This window comes from Typopeltis vanoorti, chromosome 4 (genome assembly GCF_054136105.1).
Source record: "Typopeltis vanoorti isolate ZY-2024b chromosome 4, IOZ_Tvanoo_1.0, whole genome shotgun sequence".
NCBI lineage: Eukaryota > Metazoa > Arthropoda > Arachnida > Uropygi > Thelyphonidae > Typopeltis > Typopeltis vanoorti.
Window position 1 is genome coordinate 122,426,318 of NC_143552.1, and position 22,785 is coordinate 122,449,102.

The window sequence follows — 22,785 nt, forward strand, 5'->3', positions numbered from 1 at the left end:
ATTATGCAATATGTGTCTCTGTTGTTACGATAGGTGTTGTTGAAATGAATCCTTAGTAACATTATATAGTATTTCAGATTTTATGAGATTTTATGTATTGCCATAAAGGGTTCGGGATGTTGTATGTGAGGCCTCCAATTCACTGTTGACATAATTTTCCTACGTAATGTTTCTATTTTCGCTAGATGGCTGTTTGGTGTGTTTGTGTATACTGTTATACCGTACCTGAGTAGCGATTCGCAAATACCGTGATATAGGAATTTTTTTTTTATACGGAATCATGTCTTTTACTTGGAAAACTTTTGCTGCGATGATGCGGAGTATAGCATGTAGGTATTCTACATGGTTTGTCCATTTACAGTGGCAATTAATGTAAAGGCCAATGTATTTTTCATGCGTTACAGGTGTGATTTCAGCTATTTTTGTTGGTAATGCAGCTGTGTGTGTGTGTGTGTGTGTGTGTGTGTGTGTGTGTGTGTGTGTGTGTGTGTGTGTGTGTGTGTGTGTGTGTGTGTGTGTGTGTGTGTGTGTGTGTGTGTGTGTGTGTGTGTGTGTGTGTGTGTGTGTGTGTGTGTGTGTGTGTGTGTGTGTGACAGTCTAGCGATAGTGGTGCGGAGCGCATGATTCTCGGATTATGTATAATTAACATGTGAGTTTTGGTGCTATTCATTATGATTGAGTTTTGGTAAAAGTAAGTTGTAATTTCGTTTAGGTCTTGTTGTGCTTTGGAAAGAACGCTGTTGATGTATTTGTGGATTGCTAGTAGCGCGGTGTCGTCTGAGTGTTGATACATTTGACTTCGTGTGACCAGGTTGTTAATGTATGTGTTCTACAGAGTAGATCATGATATGGCACTGTGGGACATCGTGTTTTATCTTATTATCCTGACTGTAATGTATGCCCATTTTTGTTTTTTGTGTTCTGTTTGAGAGATAGTTTCTGAACCAGGTATGCAGTGTTCCTCTTATTCTGACTGAATTCAGTATATTATGTTGATGTGTTTCAAAAGCTTTAGTCAAGTCAATAAGTATAAGGACAGAGAGTTGTGTTTATAGCGTCGGCTATATCTCCTAAGAAGTGATGGTGCTTTTTATTTTCTGGAAGCAGTATCAGTTTTCTGAGATAATGTTCTACTTCTGTAAATAGTGTGTTATTTTTTCAAGAATTTTGGAGAAAACTGGTAGGGTAGCTATTGGTCTGTAGTTCTGTGTGTCGAATATCATGTTCGCGAGTATGACAAGTATGGGATTTATTTGTTCAAAGTGTGTTAAAAGATCTGTGAGTTTTATTTGACCTTTTCTTGCAGTGGTCTTTGGTTTTAGCTGTAAAAGCGTTTCCTCCAGTTCCAGTTTTATTACTGGTGAGAAATACATGGTTTGCTGTTGATTTTGTGCTGGTAATGTTTTGCTGATCGTTAGTAGATGACCTTTTTTGAGTTGTATGATATTGTTTGTGTAGGGGTAGTTGAATAAGTCTTCAGTTCTTTATCTGCTAGTTCCTCTTGGTTTATGTCCTGACTTTTTCAGGACATAAACCAAGAGGAATCTTTTTTCGCGTTAGTAATTTGTCAAGTGTAGTCCATGTTTGCTTTATATTTTAATTATATTCCGTAAATATTTGTTACTACTAGTAGTAGTGGTGTTTTTTTTGTGTCATTTTTAGCGGATTTCTTGTATTTTTATATAATGTTTGTAGACGAGTGTATTGCTGGGTGATTTTTTTAGTCCTTTTCCATCGATATTTCTTTATAGTAATACTATTTAGAATTTCACCATTTATCCATGGATTAAAGTCTGCTTGTCGCCTCTTTTTGGTTTCAAGGTCTCATATAGAGTTACAGGGTAATTTATTTTGAGTAGCCAATTCTAGTCTGTGTTATTTATAAAGTTGTCGACAATAGTCTTTAATATGATCGAGTTTTGTTGAGCCTTGCGGTGTAGGGAGTGTGGAAGTGACATAATAAAACGAAGTTGACTCAAAGTAGTGATCGGTAATTTTGGCGTTAATTACTGATGAGGTATATGTAAGCATGGGAACCCGTATGTTGATATAGTCAATGCATGATTGTGTTAGTGAATTGTTGAGTATTTATTCCTTGTTGGAGATTTATGGTAGGTTATGTTGTACTGACTTAGTATATGAAAGTATACTAAGAGAGTATACCTTCATATACTAAGTTAGTGGTTGAAGAAACATGGTCAAGAATATTTATGTTAATGTCTCTTATTAAGATGAGCAAATGTGTTGTACGGGGGTTCACTGCAGCTTAGCCATGATTCTAATTCATGCAGAAAGCTGAGTGAATTATTCTGGGGATCTGTATATTATGTTATTGTGTATTTGATACTATGTTTGTCGTTATTTGTTTATTTCCAAAATTTAGTGTTTCCGCATATTCGAAACGAGTTTGTTTTTCGGTCACACTGTATTTTTCTTTGATAAATACCGCGATGCCACCGCCTCTTTTGTTTTGGTCTACATACATTGTAGGACTAGTAGTTATTAATGTTGTATGCATAGTTTTCTGTGTCATTTATTGCGACTTCGATCTAGATTAGTACGTCTATATTTGTCAACGTGTAGATGAGCAGTGTTATCAATGTAAGCCAGTGTTTCTTTATATTTCATGTGTGTGTGTGTGTGTGTGTGTGTGATAGTGAAGTCGGTATTGGTTTGAAGTGTTGTCTGTCCATTTCTTCAAAGAGTCAAAGACTTTGAAGATTATATTTTCTGACTGGATACGTTCGCCCAGATTTGAGGTCTCCGTGATATAATTTTTAAAATAATTTTAAATCTTTTTCTTAAAGATGGGGAGAAGTTAGTGTGTTCTATTGATAGACTGCGTAGGTCGGATTCTCTTGCAATTATATAATCTAGAGTGTTTTCATTCTGTCTCATAAATATTTGTGAATCCTTCAGGAACTTGTAGGTTTTCTCTGTTTTTCTTTTAGATTTTTATAGATTGGGATTTTTAAAGTATGAAGTACAGTGTTCAGATATATAGATTGGAGTTGCGAATTTCTTGTTAGGTAAGATAAATGTTGTCGTCTTTTTTTTTTTTTTTTGCTTGATGCTGGAATGCTGTCTTTCAGACTTTTGCTAGTAAAACGAGCGATGATTGGTCGTCTCTCTCTCTTTATTTTTTGTGGCCCTCTATTAACAGTGTGGTTGTGACTGAAATGCCAATTTTCGTGCTAATCAGTTGCAGCTTGGCGCTTAAACCTTCTGCCTTTTCTTTTGGTATTCCCTCTATTCTATCCCAATGGCTTTAACAGGCCTTTAAGGCCCACAACCTTCCAAGCATGCTTGGATTTCGTAACCTAAATACGAGGATAGAATGGTCACTCCTATGCCTCAAGGTATTCTTGGCTGTATCCCTGTGTGTTCAAGGGGCCGGTTTGCCTGCTTGCGGGATGAAAAACACCAGATAAACTGGCGGAAAAAACCCTACTGCCCGCGCCCAAGACCGGCTAACTTGGCTATGGCTGAGGAAGATCCTTCAGCTCCTCACGTCTCTGACGGGAATCGAACCTAGGACACTCCTTCCCCAGGCATATGGTTGCGAAGCGCAAAGCCACTAGGCTAACCGCGCGGACCATTCCCTCTATTGGAAGTTTTTTTTTTCGATCTTTTGTAGTTTCAATTAATTATTTTATTGTCAACTATAAATGATAATTAAAATTTTCCCACTGTGTTTTATATGAATAGCTAAAGATGCAACTGAACTCAACAGGTAGTGAAAATCATTTATTTACACAATGTATAAGAGGGAGGAAAAAATATGGTGTATTAAAACTTGCTTGGCATCTACGCACCAAGAACGTAGTATACAGTAAAGTTTGAAAACATCAAAACTTCATCTTGGAAAAATAATGAAATATCCAGTTTACACATTTGAGTATTCTCCTCAAGAAACCATTACAAAAATTCCAGTGGTGAAGAAAAAAATTCAAGTGTAATCTTGACAAAGCCTTAGTAGATGCGATATCACTGAAATAGACTGTACATTTACAGTAAAAACAAAATTCTATAATATGAAACCAAATGAATAATCACAAAAAATAATATTAACAGGTTACTTTTGAGTTCATGGCATTTTTCCTTATTTAATTACAACAGTGTAGACAGTTACTATTTAAATTCTGATTCAAATTCGAACTGATGAGACTAGGTAAAAAACAAACAAACCACACAACCCTAATTATGATTAATAACTGAATTCTTCCACGAGAAGCAGTTCCATTTTTAAAAGCTCTTAGAAGAGCTTTTAGAGAATATTTTTTTTTAAACATTTTATTATGTCTCAGTATAAATTACATACAATAATAATATTTACAATATTTACAATAAGGATTATACAGAATTTTTGAATTTAGAATATACATGATAATAATAATAATAATAATAATAATAATAATAATAATAATAATAATAATAATAATAATAATAATAATAATTTATTTATTTTATTTATTTATTTATTATTATTTTTTTTTATGTCTCAGATGAATTGCATACATAGTTGCTGTAGTAATTATATATATATATATATATATATATATATATATATATATATATATATATATATATATATATATATATATATATATATATATATATATATATATATATATATATATATATATAATATTTATAACGCATTACAGTTGTGTATAACAGATACTTGCAAGTTAATAATTTTCTTCCTCGAAGCTTAGCAGAGCTTATCTGAGGAAGATAATAGATGATAGAGGGTGGTGGTATCATGGTTATGTTCCTATACTGGTCACAAGCCAGGTGTTGATTTTACTGTTTTTTGGTACGTGCTTGGAAGACTTCGACTGCTATTACAGTTTAACTTTTTTTTTTTTTTGTGCAAATAGGGTTGGATTTAGACATGGTGTGTTTGTTTCTTTGTGTTCTTGTAGTGATAGTTTTTGAGGGGGGGGGGAGTTGTCATAGGTTTGTGTGTGTGTGTGCATGTGTGGTGGGGGAGAGAGAAACAGGAATTGCTCTAATTTTCATTCTCGCTATAATATTTATATAGTGCCTGTTTCAGCTCTCTGTATGTTCCTAGGTTTCTGTTTCGAATGGCAGTTTGTTTATCATGTCAGGTACGTAGACGTTTCGGGTGGCTTTGCCGTGCTGATTGTTGTACTTATATGTTATGTAGTTTGTTGACTGTGGTCCTGTTATTTGACATGTTGTTCTGGTTACTCTATATGACAACCCCCCCCCCCCCCCTCAAAAACTATGTTTTAGCATGACTGTGTAGTGGCATAAGTGTTTCACCTTAAATATTTTGTGTTTTGTCTGTGCTTCCTGCATAAGAGTGGGTTGTTCCCAGAATATCAGTTTTATCATTTTATCTTGCAACCGTTGTAGCCTGTTAAGTCTGTAGTCTGTGCAGAATGCGTATGATGCGATTGCATATCTTAAAATGTTTTCACATAATGCTTTATAGATTAGTATTTTTAGGTGGGTTGGGGCAATGTCTTTTAATCTGTATAGTTTGCTTGCTATTATCCTAAGCTTGGTGTGTAGGTAGTTTGTATGGCTATTCGAACTTTGATCAGCATCGAAGTGAAGTCGAAGATAGCGTGTTGTTTTCACCTGTGTGATGGTTGTGATTTTAGGTTCTGCACTTTGTGTATAGGAGGATAAACGTTTGATAGTGAGATATTTAGTTTCTATGGGCAGGGTTTGGGGGTTTTTGAATATCATTAGCTTTGTTTTTCCAGGGTTTATATATATGCCGTTTTCGGTTAACCAGTTAGTGATTTGATTGATGTCGTGTTGCATATTTTTGTAAGCGATATTTGCATTGTTGTGAATGGATACTATGGCCGTGTCGTCTGCATACTGGAAGATTTTACTTTTTAGGGGGAGTTGGCTTATGTCATGTGTGTATATGTTAAATAGAATGGGAGATAGGACAGCTCCTTGCGGTACTCCACAGGTCACATGTACCTCTGTGCTGTATGCTGATCCTATACGTGTGATGTGCTTTCTGTTTTTCGTATATGCTTTAAACCACTGGAGTAGACGACCTCCAATTCCGATATGGGTACGTTTCGCTAACAAGGTTTTATGTTAGTGTGTCAAATGCTTTTGTTAGGTCAAGGAATACCACTAATGTTATTCTGTTTTTATCCAATGCAGCATTTATTACATCTGTGAAATCTTCCAGGAGTGTTGCTGTTCCTTTATTTTTCTGAAAGCCATATTTGTGTTTTGGGTATGATTTGAAATTTTTCAACGTATGTGGAGAGTTTCTGATGTACAATGCGCTCCATGATTTGGTTGATTGCAGGCAGCGTGGCGATAGGTCTGTAATTACTTATTATGTTTCTTTTTCCCTGTTTGTGTATGGGTGTGATTAATGCAGTCTTCAGTGTTTCAGGTATGTGTCCCGTTTCGAAGATTTTATTTAACAGTTTTTGTATAACTGGAAGTAGGTCGGTTGAGTGTTTCTTGATGTCTTTAGGTCTTAATCCGTCTATCCCTGGTCCTTTGTTAGGATTAATTTGTTGAATTGCCAGTGATAGTTCTTCTTTTGTTACTGTGGGGAACCACATCGACTGGGTAGCTCGTGGACCTAGTGGAGAATGTTCGTTTGTGTGAGGAAAGGTTGTTTTAAAAATAATAATAATAATAATAATAATAATAATAATAATAAGAGAATATTTTTTAATTTTTAAAATTTTTTTTCGCTTTATTATGTCTTGCATATACATAATAATAACATTATAAAATTATAGAAATTACAAAATTTAAAAATTACTTACATATGATAATAGTATTTTTTATAATTCAATGATTTTTTTTAAAATTAAAGTTATACTTGCATATTATGCATTTACAAAACATGTTGTCCTAGTTTTTTTTTACAGTGAATTTCATACAAATTTTCCGTTTTTTATATAATGTGTTAATAATAGTTACTATAGATGGTAATTTATAGTTTGCAATTGGATAACATTATATTTTTGAACAGCATTTATAGTATAACAGTAAGTTATATGTATTTTGCATTTTTTGCTTTTAATATTTTTAACCGCTGTAACTACAGCACTTCAATGTAATAAATAATTCACTTCAATGTAATCGTGATGTGCTGGTCGGATATTGGTTGTTGCATTTAAGGTGTCCAAATCACAGTTGACAGAATTTTCCTGTGTAATGTTTCTAATTTTGTTAGGTGGCTGTTTGATGTGTTTGCATAGATCATGTAGTAGGGATTCGCAAATATCGTGATATAGGAGTTTTCTTTTTATGTTGGATGGAATAATGTCTTTTGCTGCGATGATCCGGAGTTTGGTGTGTAGGTATTCTATATGTTTTGTCCATTTAAGGTGGGATTCTATATAGAGACCGAGGTATTTTGCATGTGTTACAGGTTGGATTTCGGGACATTTACAGGTATTTTTGTGGTTAATACAGCGGTATGTCTGACAGTGTATCGATAGAGGTACGGAGAGAATGATTCTTGGGTTGTGTATTATCAACATCTGTGCTTTGGTGCGTTGATTAGAATTGCGTTTTGGTAGAAGTATGTTGTGATTTCATTTAGGTCTTGTTGTGGTTTGCAGAGAGCCTTGTTGATGTCTGTGTGGATTGCTAGTAGCGCATTGTCATCTGCGTACTGAAATATATGACTTGTTATGGCCATGTTATGACATCGTTAAGGTATATGTTGAATAGAGTGGGTGATAATATGGCATCTTGCGGAACACTGTGTTTTATTTGCGTACCCCGGCTGTGACATGTACCTAATTTTGTTACTTTTGTTCTGTTTGAGAGGTAGTTCGTAAACCATGTATGCAGTGTTCCTCTTATACCTATTAAGTATAGTTTGGTGAGTAGTATTTCATGTGCAAGTGTATCAAATGCTTTCGTTAAGTCAAGCAGTATAAGGATGGCGTACTTCTTTTTGTAGGGAGCTTTGTTTATTGTGTCGGCGATGTCTTCTAATAAAGTGATGGCGCTTTATGTTTTCTGACAGCCGTATTGGTTTTGTAAGATGATGTTGTACTTCTGTAAATAGCTTTGTAGTCTGGTGTGTTTTATTTTTTCTAGAATTTTTGAGATGACTGGTATGGTAGCTATTAGTCTGTAGTTCTGACTATCGTTTCTTTTACCGTGTTTGTATATTGGCGTAATTATTGCAGTTTTTAGTCGTTGTGGAATAATGCCTGTGTCGAACATTATGTTCACGAGTCTCGGAAGTATTGGATTTATTTGTTCAAAGTGTGTTATAAGGTCTGTGAGTCTTATTTTGTTTATTGCTGGAGTGGTCTTTGGTTTTAGTTGTAGGTTTGCTTCTTTCAGTTCCTGTTTTGTTACGGGTGGAAAATACATCGTCTTTTGTTGACTTTGCGTCTGTAGCTTTTTGTTGATCGTTTTTTGGTTGTTATGTTTATCGTCTCTTTTCGAGTTGTGTGATATTGTTTGTGAAGGCATGGTTGAATGAGTTTGCTAGTTCCTCTTTGCTTGTGACCTGACCAAAGCTTTTTGCAATAAAATCTTGTGCTGAAGTTTTCTTTTTTCGAGTTACTAATTCGTTGAGTGTAGCCCATGTTTGCTTAATGTTGTCGTTATACTCCATGAATTTTTGGAAGTAGTGATGTCTTTTTGCCCTACGAATTTTTGTAGTGGTTGATTTCTTGTGTTTTTGTATAAGGTTTGTAAATGTGTGTTGGTGGGTGAATTTTTGAATTTTTTCCATAGATTTTCTTTTACAGTAGTACTATTTAGTATGTCGTCATTTATCCATGGATGGTTATCTGTTTGTCGCCTCGTTTGTGTAGGTTTTGTTGCTTTTTTGTATATTTCTGTGAACTTTAGTTGAAATTTCTCGTATACTGTTAAAGGATCATTTATTTTTAGTAGGCAATTCCAGTCTGTATTTTTTACATAGTTATCGACAATGCCTTTATTATGATCGTGTTTTGTTGAATTTTATGATGGTGGAAGGGCGGGGGGGGTTAGGTAACGTAATAAAACGAAGTTGAAACAAAGTAGTGATCGGCAATTTTGACGTTAATTACTGATGTATATGTATGGATGGGAGACCGTATGTTGATATGTTCAATGCATGATTGTGTTAGTGAAATTTTGAGTATTTCTTCTATTGTTAAGGAGTTAATGGTAGGGTTTATGTTGTACTGACTTAGTATATCAAGGTATGTGTTAATGGTTGAAGAAGCGTGGTTAATAGTATTTATGTTAATGTCTCCTATTAGGAAGAGCCCGTGTGTTGTACGGGGTTCGATGCCGCTTAGTCATACTTCTAGCTCATGAAGAAAGCTGAGTGCATTGTATCTGGGGATCTGCATATTGTGTTTATAGTATATTTTATACTATTGTGGCTATTTGTGATTTCCAAAATTAGTGTTTCCGCATGTTCGAAATGAGTTGGTTTTTCAGTCACATTGTCTTTTTCTTTGATAAATGCCACGATGCCACCTCCTCTTTTGTTTGGTCTACATAAGTTGTAGGTTTCGTAATTATTTATGTTGTATGCCTAAATTTGTTTGTCATTTATTGCAACTTCGGTCAGTATTAGCGCATCTATGTTTATCATGGTGTAGTTGAGCTGTGTTATCAGTGTAAGCCAGTGTTTTTTTATACTTCTTATGTTTGTGTGTACGATGGTGAAGTTGGTATTGGTGAAAATGTTGTCTGACCATTTCTTCAAAGAATGAAAGACCTTGAAGCTTATGTTTTCTGCCTGGATATGTTCGCCTATGTTTAAGATCTCCATTATATAGTTTTTAATTGATTTCTAATCTTGTTCTTAAGGATGTGAAGAGTTAGTATTTTATGTTGGTAGGCTGTGTAAGTCGGATTCACTTGTAATTATATAAACTCGAGTGTTTTCATTCTTTCTCATGAATATCTGCGAATCCTTATTCCACAGAAACTTGTAGTTTTTCTCTGGTTTTGTCTTCTTTGCTTGGTGTAAAATATTTTTGAAGTATGGAGTACAGTATTCCGTTATATAGATTGGTGTTGGGAGTTTCTTGTCAGTATCAATCACCTAACTCGAATTAATCACATAACTCGAATCAATTACAGTCATCGATCGCATGTTTTATTACTGAATCTCCGTAGTATATAATACCCCTCTTTTTATAATTGATTTTACCTACTTGACTACTTTTATGTGACATCTTACTTGATTCAATGCTTTTTCGTCTCTTATTTTCGGGATTATCCTTCTCGTCTTTCTAATGCCAATCCAATGGTCTTTAGACAGTTTCTAATTCCTTCATCACACGTCTAGTGATTTGCTTTAGTCCAGATATTTCCAAAGTTAATTCGTAATCTAACATACTTGTTAGTTTTTCCATTAATATTAAATTTTATATTATCTAGGATATAAATTCATATTAGTAGCCAAACAGAAGTGAAGCTTCTAATGTTTCTTAGCGTAGGATTACCAGAGAGATCATGAAAATATACCCTTCGGTGTCGGGGTTACCTTTAGCATGCATGGCACTAGTTAATTTATTAGTTCTTTGGCTTAAGGATTTACTGTTCCGAGACAGCTGTCTCAAATTGTTATTTCTAAACTTCTAAATAAGGCAAAATTCGGAATCTAACATACTTGTTAGTTTTTCCATTAATATTAAATTTTATATTATCTAGGATATAAATTCATATTAGTAGCCAAACAGAAGTGAAGCTTCTAATGTTTCATAGCGTAGGTTTACCAGAGAGATCATGAAAATATACCCTTCGCTGTCGGGGTTGCCTTAGCATGCATGGCACTAGTTAATTTATTAGTGCTTTGGCTTAAGGATTTACTGTTCCGAGACAGCTGTCTCAAATTGTTATTTCTAAACTTCTAAATAAGGCAAAAGTCAAACTCTCTAATACGTGTTTTGCCTTATTATGATTTCTTCTTCTTCCCTGATAAGAGCCAGCGGTTTGACCAATGGAACCTTAATGAAAACAATTTATAAAAAGCGAATATACGGGATTCTGGGCTAATATATATAGATGAGGCCTAGAATCAATACCTGTACTTTCAAATTTTCATCCGAAAAAACTGCATGCTTTGTGTAGTTTGTTCCCAAGAACAACAATAAAGAAATGTTTTGTTCTGTGAATTTAATGTTCGCTTAATCATGAATGGTGACTGCTTGTAAGGATGCTTTAGATAGGAGTGTTCAATATAAAGTACTTTTTGTAGGCAGAATCTATTTTAGGAGATATTCAGATGTAAAAACAGTTCATGGTTCAAATGTCTGGGGGATTGGATTACTAAATTGCAAGTATTTTTTAGATGAAACCAATGCCTTCCTGAACATAAGAGAAATAACAACTAAGCTTCTTGAATTTCAACATGTCCTAGATAACCAATGCATTTATTTATGGAATTGCTTCATACTCGCTTATTAAAGCAAGATATGAAGAAATAATGATTTTACCTAAATGTAAGATTGAAGGTTATATATATTAAAGAATGTTTGGTAAAAGGTCATAATTTAAATAGATAATATAAATGTTTCAGAAGTTTCGTTGGCTTTGGCAAATACGAAAGAACACTTCAGTATGATATAACTGGAAAATCAGTAAAAACTTTGGAAGGTCGAGGTTTTCATTTTAAGCAGTAATTAATTTCATAGATTTATGACAAAAATCCTAAATCAAAAAAAAAAACTTTCCTATGCTGAAAATATTTCTTTTTCAAACATATCACATCACTTTAATGAACAAATTCATTTAATTGATGCAACCAGACATGTTTCTTTGTATAGATCCTATCGCTTGAATCATTTTGCACTGTTTTTAAATATGTTTAAATAATTGATAGTTCTAGCACGTTCTGTCAGACTACTTTCACTGATTGAGAAAGGACATTCATTGTTATGTTGGATCCAGCATAAGGTGGTCACCTGGTGAAACATATGTTCCGATATAATGAAGTAATTCAGGGAAAATAATGAAAAAATCTAAGAAACCTAAGTTCGAAGAGTAAAATAGTCAAAATGATATGATATTCCGGATAGACAATTCCCAAAAAACACAGAGTTACGAGATTGACTTGACTGGTTGGAATGGGTTGGAGTTAGAATGAAGAAATTCGAGATTTTATGAGAAAGAGAGAGAGAGAGAGAGAGAGAGTGTCATAGTTCACAGAGAACTAATTATTAATTACCGTTTTTATGAAAATGGCAATTAGTTAAGGAATCGAAATGTGATAATTAAGTCGAATATTACTTTCATATTTTAAGTTCCAGACGATTTTAATATACATAAGGGTACAAATTTCATTTAGTATGCTCGTTAAAAGCGACTTAATTAAACTAGCGAAATTTAAGATGAAGGTGCAATCCTTAGTGAGGTTTTTTCATTCGAGGAAATGTACAGCACACATAAAAAAAAGCAAATGTTAATTTAGAAACATTTAGAAATTAATATCAGTCATATAGGTATTTTAAGGGACATGCATTCTATATTGCTTAATTGAAGGGGAAATGAATATAGCCTTTTTTGTCAGTTTTTATAATATGTTTTGGTTAGTGAATTTTTAAATTCTATTTGTCAATAATATGCCGATCTAAATATTGGATGTTTTTCATCAGCCAAAAAACTGTTTTGACCCAAAAATATCCTCGGAAATATTTTTGTGCTATGTAAATTATAATTTGTATAACTGGAGTATGCAAAATAATTAGCATATTCAAACTAGTAATTATTCCCACCACACCTGTACATTACACTATTCTAACTATTTTAATCAAATGACACATTCCGCATCAATAATAACCGCTTTAATTCACTAATTGGTGCTGTTATTAATGAGAAAAAACATGATCATTTTAGAGAAGGTCATCGTTATCTGTCCATTAACATTAAATTCTTTCGTTCATCGAATGCAAATAACTTGGAGTTTAATATTTGTTTAATATTTAAATCATTAAATATTAAACAAATCCATTTTGTTCTGAATATCTTCTCAACGCACTTAACAATGTTCAAAATATTTTGAAATTTAATAATGAAAAATCTATACTAAGGTTGCTTTTCCTTTGTTGTGGAGGCTATAGCAGTTGAAGAGATTTCTTGTTACTTGAATAGTGTTATGGACACATCGAACAAAAGGACTGTTGTTGTTGTTGTTGTTATTTTACCTATTTACCCTCTTCTAAAGATATACACTCAACTATGTCCCTGCCTGGTGTGTATCAAGTTCCGTGTAACTGCAATCTGTCCTACTTTGGACAAACAGGACGCTCTATAGAAAAAAGAATACAAGAACATCAATCATATATTCTTCACAACAAATCCGATAAGTCTTGATTGGCGCAGTACTGGATAGAGACGAGCCACAACATCCTCTGTTCCAAGCCCTCTACACAGATGTCGCTATAAATTCGAAACCTATTCAAAGAGAATTTATGAACAGATGATATATTTCGCTACTAGCGTTTTCAGATCCTAGTCTCAGATCCTGAGATCTTATGTTGAGAATGTTTGAAAAGAGGACGATACATCTAATCGCATTCCATATTTATGCGTATGTACTGAGAGTTCGGTACTTGCGTTTGGGAATTTTTTTTCTCTTTTCTTAAATACTGGAGTACAAATGCTGTACCAATTACGACAGTTTCCCGCAGAGAATAAAAACACTCTTTCTTTATGTAATCGATGTAAATGCTATTAAAGACATTCCGGAATTTGATTTTATACATAACGCAGATGTGATGTAACTGTGTATGAGAAAAAGAATTTTCTGGAAAATTTATCTCTAAATTCGTGCTTGTTATATGATAACCAGTAGTAACTTTGAATATTACTGAAATCGTTATTATAGAGAAAAACAATTACATACCCTGTAATATAAACAGATGTTTTCTAAATCTATGTTTGAAATATGTGTTGTTCGGAATCATTATCCCTACTGTAAATTTCTCATAAGAAGGAAATACATTCAGTAATACAATACAATAAGTAGTTGATTTAAAGACTAACAGAGACATTTACAAAGAGGAAAAAAAAATGATTTGGAAATACCGAAATGCCACTATCCTCTTAAAAATTGAAATTTGTCAAAATCATGAAACTGGTGTTATGAAACGCTGAATCGCCTTTCGATAAATTATTGGTTATAGGAGAGCCTAGTTACAATGTTCTCATTGGAATAAGAACACTAATTAAGTTTAAGACGAAGATTAATTTTAATCAGAAACTTTTATGTGAATTTCCAGCCGAGAAAGATTATAAATCTATAACACATCAAAATCTGGAAATCTTCTACAGAACAAACATGGAACTTTTTCAAAAATCTTTCGAGCCTCCAGTAAGCAGTTTTGGTGGTAGTGAAAATTATCAGTGAAAATTATCCTCTACCCCATAGAAACATCCATGCCGAAGTGAAATTCAAGCCAACAGCCTTGCAATTAAAGATAAGACAATCAAGTTAGAAAAAAATGAACCAGCGATCATTTGGATCAAAACGTGGGTGATATATTTGGTGATAAAGTTCTCACTGACTACGCATAGGAACATTGTGCTTTGCTGTATTAAGTTTTCTATCAAAACTAGCGTTTATGATTAATCGATTGTATGATTACCACTGCTTGCATTGTCATCGATATAACTTCACCTTTGTTCGTAGTTCTTTAAAGAGTAAAACAAAGTTTTGCTCATGATGTTGACATCACTTTCTTGCTAGTAAGTTAGTTTTAGTGTCCGAGAGCAGCGTTAGGAGATTTCTCAAATATCATCCAAAAGTTAATATTAACTTGGAGAATACTTATGTATCCATCCGTAGTTTTATAGCCAAGTAGAAAAAAGAAACATAAAAACGTCAAAATTTAGCAGAGACCTTATGAGAATATAATCTTCTGCATTGGAGTTGCCTTGATATGCACTAATTAAAATGTCTGAGGTCTGAGTAGCAGCCCAGATATGTTAGCATTTGAATTAGTGCTATTCTTTAGTAACTGATAGTGAATCTGGTAACTCTGCACTTACCGAAAATTCACTTATGATGAATATAACATTCGGACATCAGATTTCATTTCTAAAGTATTAAATAGACAGTTCTTGTTGTCTTCAGGTTTCAAGCGGATCTTTGATGAGAATCGACAGCTTGAAACAGATATATGTTTAGTGAGAAATCTAACAAAACTACAAGAAGAAAGCGCATATCAAGGCAACTCCGATACTGAAGCTTGCATTCTCATAATGGTGAATTTCGAAACGTTTTCTATAAATCCATAATATTCTCCAATTTAATATCTTCCTTATGCAATAGTGAAACCTTTTGGTTCTATATTGTAGTAATTTAACAACAACAACAATAATAATAACTATTACTTCGTAATAAAAATTTATCCATGTGTAGTACAATGCACATATATAATTTCTCTTTCTCTCTCTCTCTCTTTCTCTCTCTCTCTCTCTTTCTCTCTCCTTCTCTCTCTCTCTCTTTCTCTCTCTCTCTCTTTCTCTCTCTCTCTCTCTTTCTCTCTCTCTCTCTCTTTCTCTTTCTCTCTCTCTCTCTCTATTCATGAAGATGGCGGTGTTCTTATTACAGAATAATTCAATCATTGCTATAGAACTACGCTTCTAATACCTTATCAAACATTGAGAATGATGCGCTAGTTTTTCTAACCCTGTTTACGAAGAAGGTAAGAACAACCAATTGAAAGTGCAAAATTAAAGACAGTGTCAATTTATCATCCGTTTCGTAATGAAATTCGAACTAACTGCCTTCTGATTAAAGCATTAAAAATTAAAAATATTTATTAACATATTTTTAATTTAATGTTTAGAAAGTGCCCGTACATCTGCCCTGAGTAATGTAACTAGATTCTATCTAATTATATATTTATATATAATGATTATAGACGAGTATTATTCGTATAATAATGTAATACTATAATTATTGTTATACTATCATACGTTTTAGAACATGCTCACCAATGTTTGGGCATTCTCTCTCTTTCTCCTTCTCTAGAAGGCGTGCTCAGGTGGATTTAAGAACAATCCACTGTTATCTCCGCTTTTCATTATATTCAAAATGAAAGGGTTCAAAGCGATCCCACAAATCATTTAAAAAAGAAAGAGTTTACTCTGCTTTCTTCAAGTACAATGGGAATATGCAGATCAGCAAATTTTGTTGTTAGATTTCCGCAGTTTCAATTTAAACATTAAAGGAAGAGTTGCATTTATATTAATGGGCAGCTTTACAGCAAGGGGATTTTAAAAATATAATTATTCTATATTAATATTAAGCCTTTGGATTTTAAAATAAATCGTGAAGAGAATTCGTGATTACTCCCCTAAACAGGGATTAACGAATTTACTTCCTTAATAGTGAAGGATGTTTACAAAATATATATTAATTAGTTTCACGTTTTAATGCTTAGCTTTTTTGGTGTTTTTGAGTTATGCTCAAGAGCCAATGTACACGAGCTAGAAAGAAAGAAAGACATTTAAATTGTTCTATCTCTCAAGGAATTCGAAATATACGTAATAAATTACCTACAAGGGACTCACAGTGCCAGTTGTGCTGGGATATTTTAATGCTTTATGCTTCCCTGAAGTAAATAATGGGAAAAAGATTGATCACATGGCATCCACAAGTGAATCGCTTTATTGTTTATCTTCATATCTAGATTTATTGCTTTAAAGTAGTTATAACAGTGTAGATATATTCAAGCCAACAGGAAGATATTGCTCAAATGACTTTATATAATGGCGTTAAAAAATCAAGTTCTCAGCGATATGCCTTAATAACCAAAATCTCTGGTGTCCTGCCCAAGTTACTATTCAGATTCACATTAAAACGATGGGTTCAAAAAAAAAGGAAAGAAAGAAAGAAGGTATGCTTCAACGGATCTTGAAAAAGAAGAAGAAAAAGAAAAAAAGAAAGGGCTCTGTAAATCGCTGCATTCGCGTAGATATTCGCCTTCCATAAACAAATGTTTATCAAGATCCGTTGAAGCATTTTACAGAACCCATAAAAATGAGCTTCAACAGAAACACTCGCTTTTTTCTTTTCTTTTTTTATGAATGATAGGTACTAGTTTTAGAGTAAATTTATCTTGCAAAAAATTAGGATTGGATTCTGTAATTTATATTTTTGGCAAGAATTGGAAATCTAAGAAAAGAACTGAGGCAGTTAAATATGAAGAAGTAAAATTTGGAATGGAAGGGCGTGCCATGTGGTATAAATATCACTTGCAGGGGCCTTCGCTAATGTTTATCCAGGCCGTGTTAAGCAGTTAATGACATACTCTAGAGCTTCAAAAATGCGATATTTTGTTTATGCGTGATGAGTTATAATTTTTAGTATGTGAATTAGAGGAGTTGTTTCAGTTAAATTGCCAGGGTGTTATTTAGATGATGCCGATTCTGAGGCATATTTATTAGCTATTTATAGCACAATTTCAGTTCATGTTCCCACAGAAAGAAACGGAGACATTACTTCCCAATAAATAAAGGAATTAAACGACTTACTCCAATAATACATTAGATTTTTTACAGTTGCTCTTGAACATATCTTCAGAAATCTTGATTGTGACAACAAGGATATTAATATCTCTTTCCTATGCAACATTTTGTCTGCTTTAATATTAACTTCTTCTCAGAAGACCCCCAGAATTGACAGCGATGATAAATGAATTAAACAACATAACCGACTTAGTAGAACTTGAAATGAATTGTCCAAAAACAAAATCATGACTAATAGTTTAAAATTCGTATCTTCGAAGATAGCATCAACACTGAATACAGGCTGGAGTGTCCATATCTGAACCAGTACCCTTCAACAGAAAACAGTACTTAGATATACAGTACAGAGTCATCAAAATATGGAAAAATTACTGGATATTGGGACTGTAGATGAAGAGTGATTTGCTCAACTTTCTAGAAAAGAAGCTGACAGATTGCATTGTATTGTTAACATTGACATCCAGTCTAAAACAATAACCCTTGAAACATCCACACACACAAAAAATACTTAGAAGCTTTTTTGTTTGAAGATTATTTTAAAAATGAAAAGAGCCCAATAGGTAAAAAATGCTGATATTAGATGGATTACAGAAAATGGTACAATGCCAAACCTTTAAAGTGCAACCTGGTGTCCATTTTAAGAACAAGTGTAACAGAAGAAAGATGACAGACAAATAGTCTTTACTGTAGTTTGCATTCTCAGAGAGGAGAAAAATATTCACAAGAACGACAGAGAATGAGGAGAAGAAACTAGATTACAGGATCAAGATCATAATAGATCAAACGAATAAGGAGTTTTGCTAAGAATGAAGACTTAAAAAGTTATCATAGGGTTTTGTTAAGTAAATGAGATGCACAAGACTGTTAAAAACAAAAACACCAGTACATAGCTTTATGCATTTTTACCTTACGTATCACACGTGTTGGGGCATACCGATCAGTACAATACCTTTTTATCGATTATCATTAGCTATAATTTTATAATTATATTATCATTAGGTATAATTTGCTTACTTCCTACCCAATGATGGAATATGCAGAATGTGATCCAGTAACTGTGGAATTTAAACTTGTAAAATCGAACAAAAGAAGAATGGTTGGGTGGAATTTTTCTTGACTGTTATGTATAAGACTATTAACTTTTTTATATACTGTTATCAAGTAGCTTTATTTTATCGTCCTACATGTTTCGCCAATTTTTTTCTATCGGCATCTTCAGGGAATACAAACTAGTAAGCTATATGAAGGTAACAGACTAGGTTATAACTAATGGTTCTAATTCATACAAAAAATTATGAATGGTTGTTTGTTAATTTCTCAAAATATATAATTTCTTTGTATTGATTCTATAAACAGTATGTACTTATTTTATTGTTTTCTCAGCTTCTGCTGCTTCGCATGCCATCAGTGGCCTTCCGTGCCAATGGTTTCGGAGTCAACCAGAATTCAGAAAACCCATTAATGTAGTTAAGATGTATGTAGACTTAAGTATTTTTTTTTATTAAGAATTTTAATGATGCTTTATACGAAGTTTGTTCTCAACTATTGTTCATATGAGAAGGTAAGATTCTGTGACTTCTCTCATAAAATTGAAAGTTTTTTCATATTTTTCTTCATGTTTCAATTACCGATACGCAGATTAATGTATGTGTTAAACATACTTCCTTCAACACAAAACTTAAAAATTGACATTTCCGGTATTGATCACGCGAATGTGATATACGAGTATTAGGCGACCATGGTACTCCACCCAGGCTGACGCCTAAATAGGAAGTTGTTTGCCTGGCAGGTGAGCAAGGAGAGTTTTTTTCAAGCCCATAAATTCTAGTGAATTGACAAATTCGGTAGAAAGCGATTTAATAAAGGTAAAGTATTCTGATATTGATAGCAACACAACGGGAATAAATACTAAAATACTATTCAGGTGAAAACAGTTGACTTTTACTGGATGAATTCGATGTCGAATAGGATTAGACACAGATTCTATTGTATTCTATTCTAGCGATTCTATAGAAAGAGAGGCGCGAAATATTTTATGCGAAAACTCAGCTTTTACTTCTCGCAGCCAGACGTTTGGTTGTATAATACAGTCAAGAGTATTTATATTGGTTACATGAGATGATGCCTGCCAATTAGGACCTCACAGCTGTCTTTAATCATACGCTAACTACCCGGGACTAACTACCCGGTTTTAATACTGCGTTCTTTAATATTGCTTTAATGAAAAGAGTTCCGGAGATGCGATTAAAAATGTTAATTCTTGTATAAAGAATGAATTTTTTCAAGTTCCTCTCTCTCTCTTTTTTTTTTTTACACTGTCTTAAATTTTGCAGCCATTTTTTTCTATCTGGCATTAATATTTTTATTTTTGTTTTTCTATTAAATTAAATTACTATTGTAGCGATATCATTTCTTTTTTTTTATTATTTTATCGTGTTTACAGTGAATGATTACTAGAGATATCCCTTGGATATGATTCCGCTTGCAATGCAGCAGATAAGATCCCACCAGTGTTTATAGGGCGGAACACGTTTCAGCTCATTAGCTCTCTCCTTTCTATCAATTCTTTTTATTTTGTGTCACTCACTCTCTCTCTCTCTCTCTCTCTCTCTCTCTCTCTCTCTCTCTTTCTTCTTGTGCCAGTTTCTGTTGCCCATCGAATTATTAACTTTCCACCTCTATCAGTTCACCAGCTTTGGTATTGGGATTTGATTATCTTTGTTTGCTTCTTTTGTTTAAACTCGTTTCCAACAGAGTTACTATTATCTAGTTTCCAATATGTCGCTGATAGGACACAGCTGTTGACAATAAACCGAAGCTCTTGTTAGTTTATTTTGCACATTGCGATGCAATTAGTAATTTTATTAATCCTTTTTTTTTTTCTATCATGAAACACACAAGAATTATTTCAATAATTTCTTTTGCTCATGTGGATGATTTATGAGAAAATGATACAGAATTTCGACAAGCTGGCTACGAAATTTCAATAAAGCGTTTTTATTTTGACTAGAAAATAATAATGAAACATGAAAGGAACCCATATTATACAGTTTTGAGGGAAGATAATGTTATTTTCTATCCATGTAAAGATCAACAGCACGCGTTATTAGATCATCATCAGAATTGAATGCATCTGATGATCAACGAATTATATATTCCTATTATCGTACAATTAATTTATACTTATCATGTTTTTCTCCTGATAAATATGTGATGATCACCAGAAACGCTCATAAAAAAACGATGAGGTTAGTAACTATGATAAGAAACGAATATGCACAACTGTCACAACGACCACTGCACATTAGAAGGTTTTTCATCTTTAGCCTTCTCAAATTACAACTTTGAATGTAGAAAAGGCATAGTTCCTCTCAGAGGTGGTGGAAAAGTCCAGTAAATAACGCAGCAATTTATCAATATAAGATAATTATACAATGCATGATTATAGGTTTATGGCTTTCCGCATATCACAGTTATCCTAATTTCACCTTAAAAAAAGCTTTGTTTAGCTGAAGCTATGTACATTGAGAAAATATGTGTTCGTCTACTTCAATGTTGTGTTTACGCGAAATGTTAGAGCAAGGTTTATCATTTAGCAAACCGATTAATTCAGATTAATAACTGTTCTTTCTTTTTATTATTATTTATTTATTTATTTTTGAACAAGCGAGCTTGTGATGCAGAATTTATTTGCAAATCCACAAGCATTTAGTATTGTTAAAACTGAAGTGCATTATCGGTAGGATGGATGTGGAAAATTAAAATAATAATAAAAAATCTTCCACAGTATTAAACATTCTTTTCATAATCCAGTCGACATTCTATCCGGAAAATATCTGAAAAGTAGGAGGCAAAAAATTTTATTTCCTGATATTTATTTTTTATACTCCTTGAAAACATCCAAACCGGTTAGTGAAAGAACACGGTTATAGACAGCAAAACATAAGAATCTTCATCTCATAGTCTTAACAACCTTGGCAATAAAACTCTAAACGGAAATCAATTTTTTTTTTCACCTTAAAATGTCTTCCATAGTACCAGATTCATTTTTGCCTCCGATAGTTTTAACAACCTTATTAAGCATTTGATGGTAACCAAATGCTTAATAATGCCTTTGATTACATCACGTCGCCTGGAAATGACACGTGCGGTTCCAGGCGACCGTCGTTTATTATGGACTCTAATTAGTTTTCCATGTTATAATTGTGTTATACGCCTAGACGTCGTACGATATTTAAAAGTTTTTCTTACTTTATTCATAATTTAGAATTAACAATGGTCTTTATATTCCTTTCGAATATGAATTTTAGGTTTATGTTAGCGTAGCATTAACATTGTGAATATAGGATAGTATCGATCTATATTCCTTTTAAAATAATTTATAACATAGCTATATTTTCGGAAATTAAGTCGTAATTTAAAAGTATACATCTATATAAATAAATGGATGTCTCTTTGTTCAGATATCTCACAGAAACGGCTGATTCGAACTTGATGCAACATCAGATTTTAAACTACTATTATTAGTACCTTTGTTGTTTTTTCCTGATAAAAAAGTAAAGAGAATGAGTCAGGTGACGCCTGAATCTTGACGAGGAGTCAGGTGACACAAGACTTGATATCCTGCTGTCTCTCAGAAGAGCCACTATATGGAGCTTGACTAGAACAGAAATGGTCAAGTCCTGAAAAAAAAAAAAACATCAAAAAGTCCTACTAGCCTGAAGATTGTGTTACCTTCTTAAAAGGTAGGAAATGTACTTCTCCAAGTGATTTGACAAAAAAACTTTAATTTCGCCACCTAAGACAGATTCAGTGTCTCTAGGTCTTTGTTGTTTTCCCTGTCAATATAAAATCAGTACTTTGCATAGGATAGAGAGTTAAATATATATGTTGTGGTCAACTTAAAACGGAATTAAGTCTGCATGATTTGAAAAATTCTCTCTACATTAAATGGAAGTAAAAGTATTATTAGCACAACTCAATATTCACATCTCAAGGACTGTTCTTGGAATCATATAGAATCATATGAAGTGCTATAAAAGCACCCTAATTGCAACAGCGTCAATAGGTTATAGGTTAATTTTGATTATGATCGAATGTTGGCGTGCTACTTTATTTTCTTTTTAGCCAACATTAATGTGTGTGTGTGTGTGTGCGTGCATGCGTGCTTGAGGGCGTGCGTTAATGACTAGTTAATGCTGTCGAGGCTATAGCAAAAATGTATCTTCTAGACATACTTGTAGCAGTTAAGTAAAGGTTTGTCTCCTTCATACAACACGTGCGGTTCCAGGCGACAGTCGTGTAGCG

The 22,785-nt window shown here is 33.3% G+C and overlaps 1 protein-coding gene across 1 annotated transcript in view; it reads right to left on the reverse strand.

Annotated features, from left to right (window-relative positions):
- The window catches only part of LOC150107648 (metabotropic glutamate receptor 6-like), a 213,882-nt gene that overhangs the window by 116,469 nt on the left and 74,628 nt on the right, over window positions 1-22,785 (reverse strand). The window lies entirely within an intron of this gene.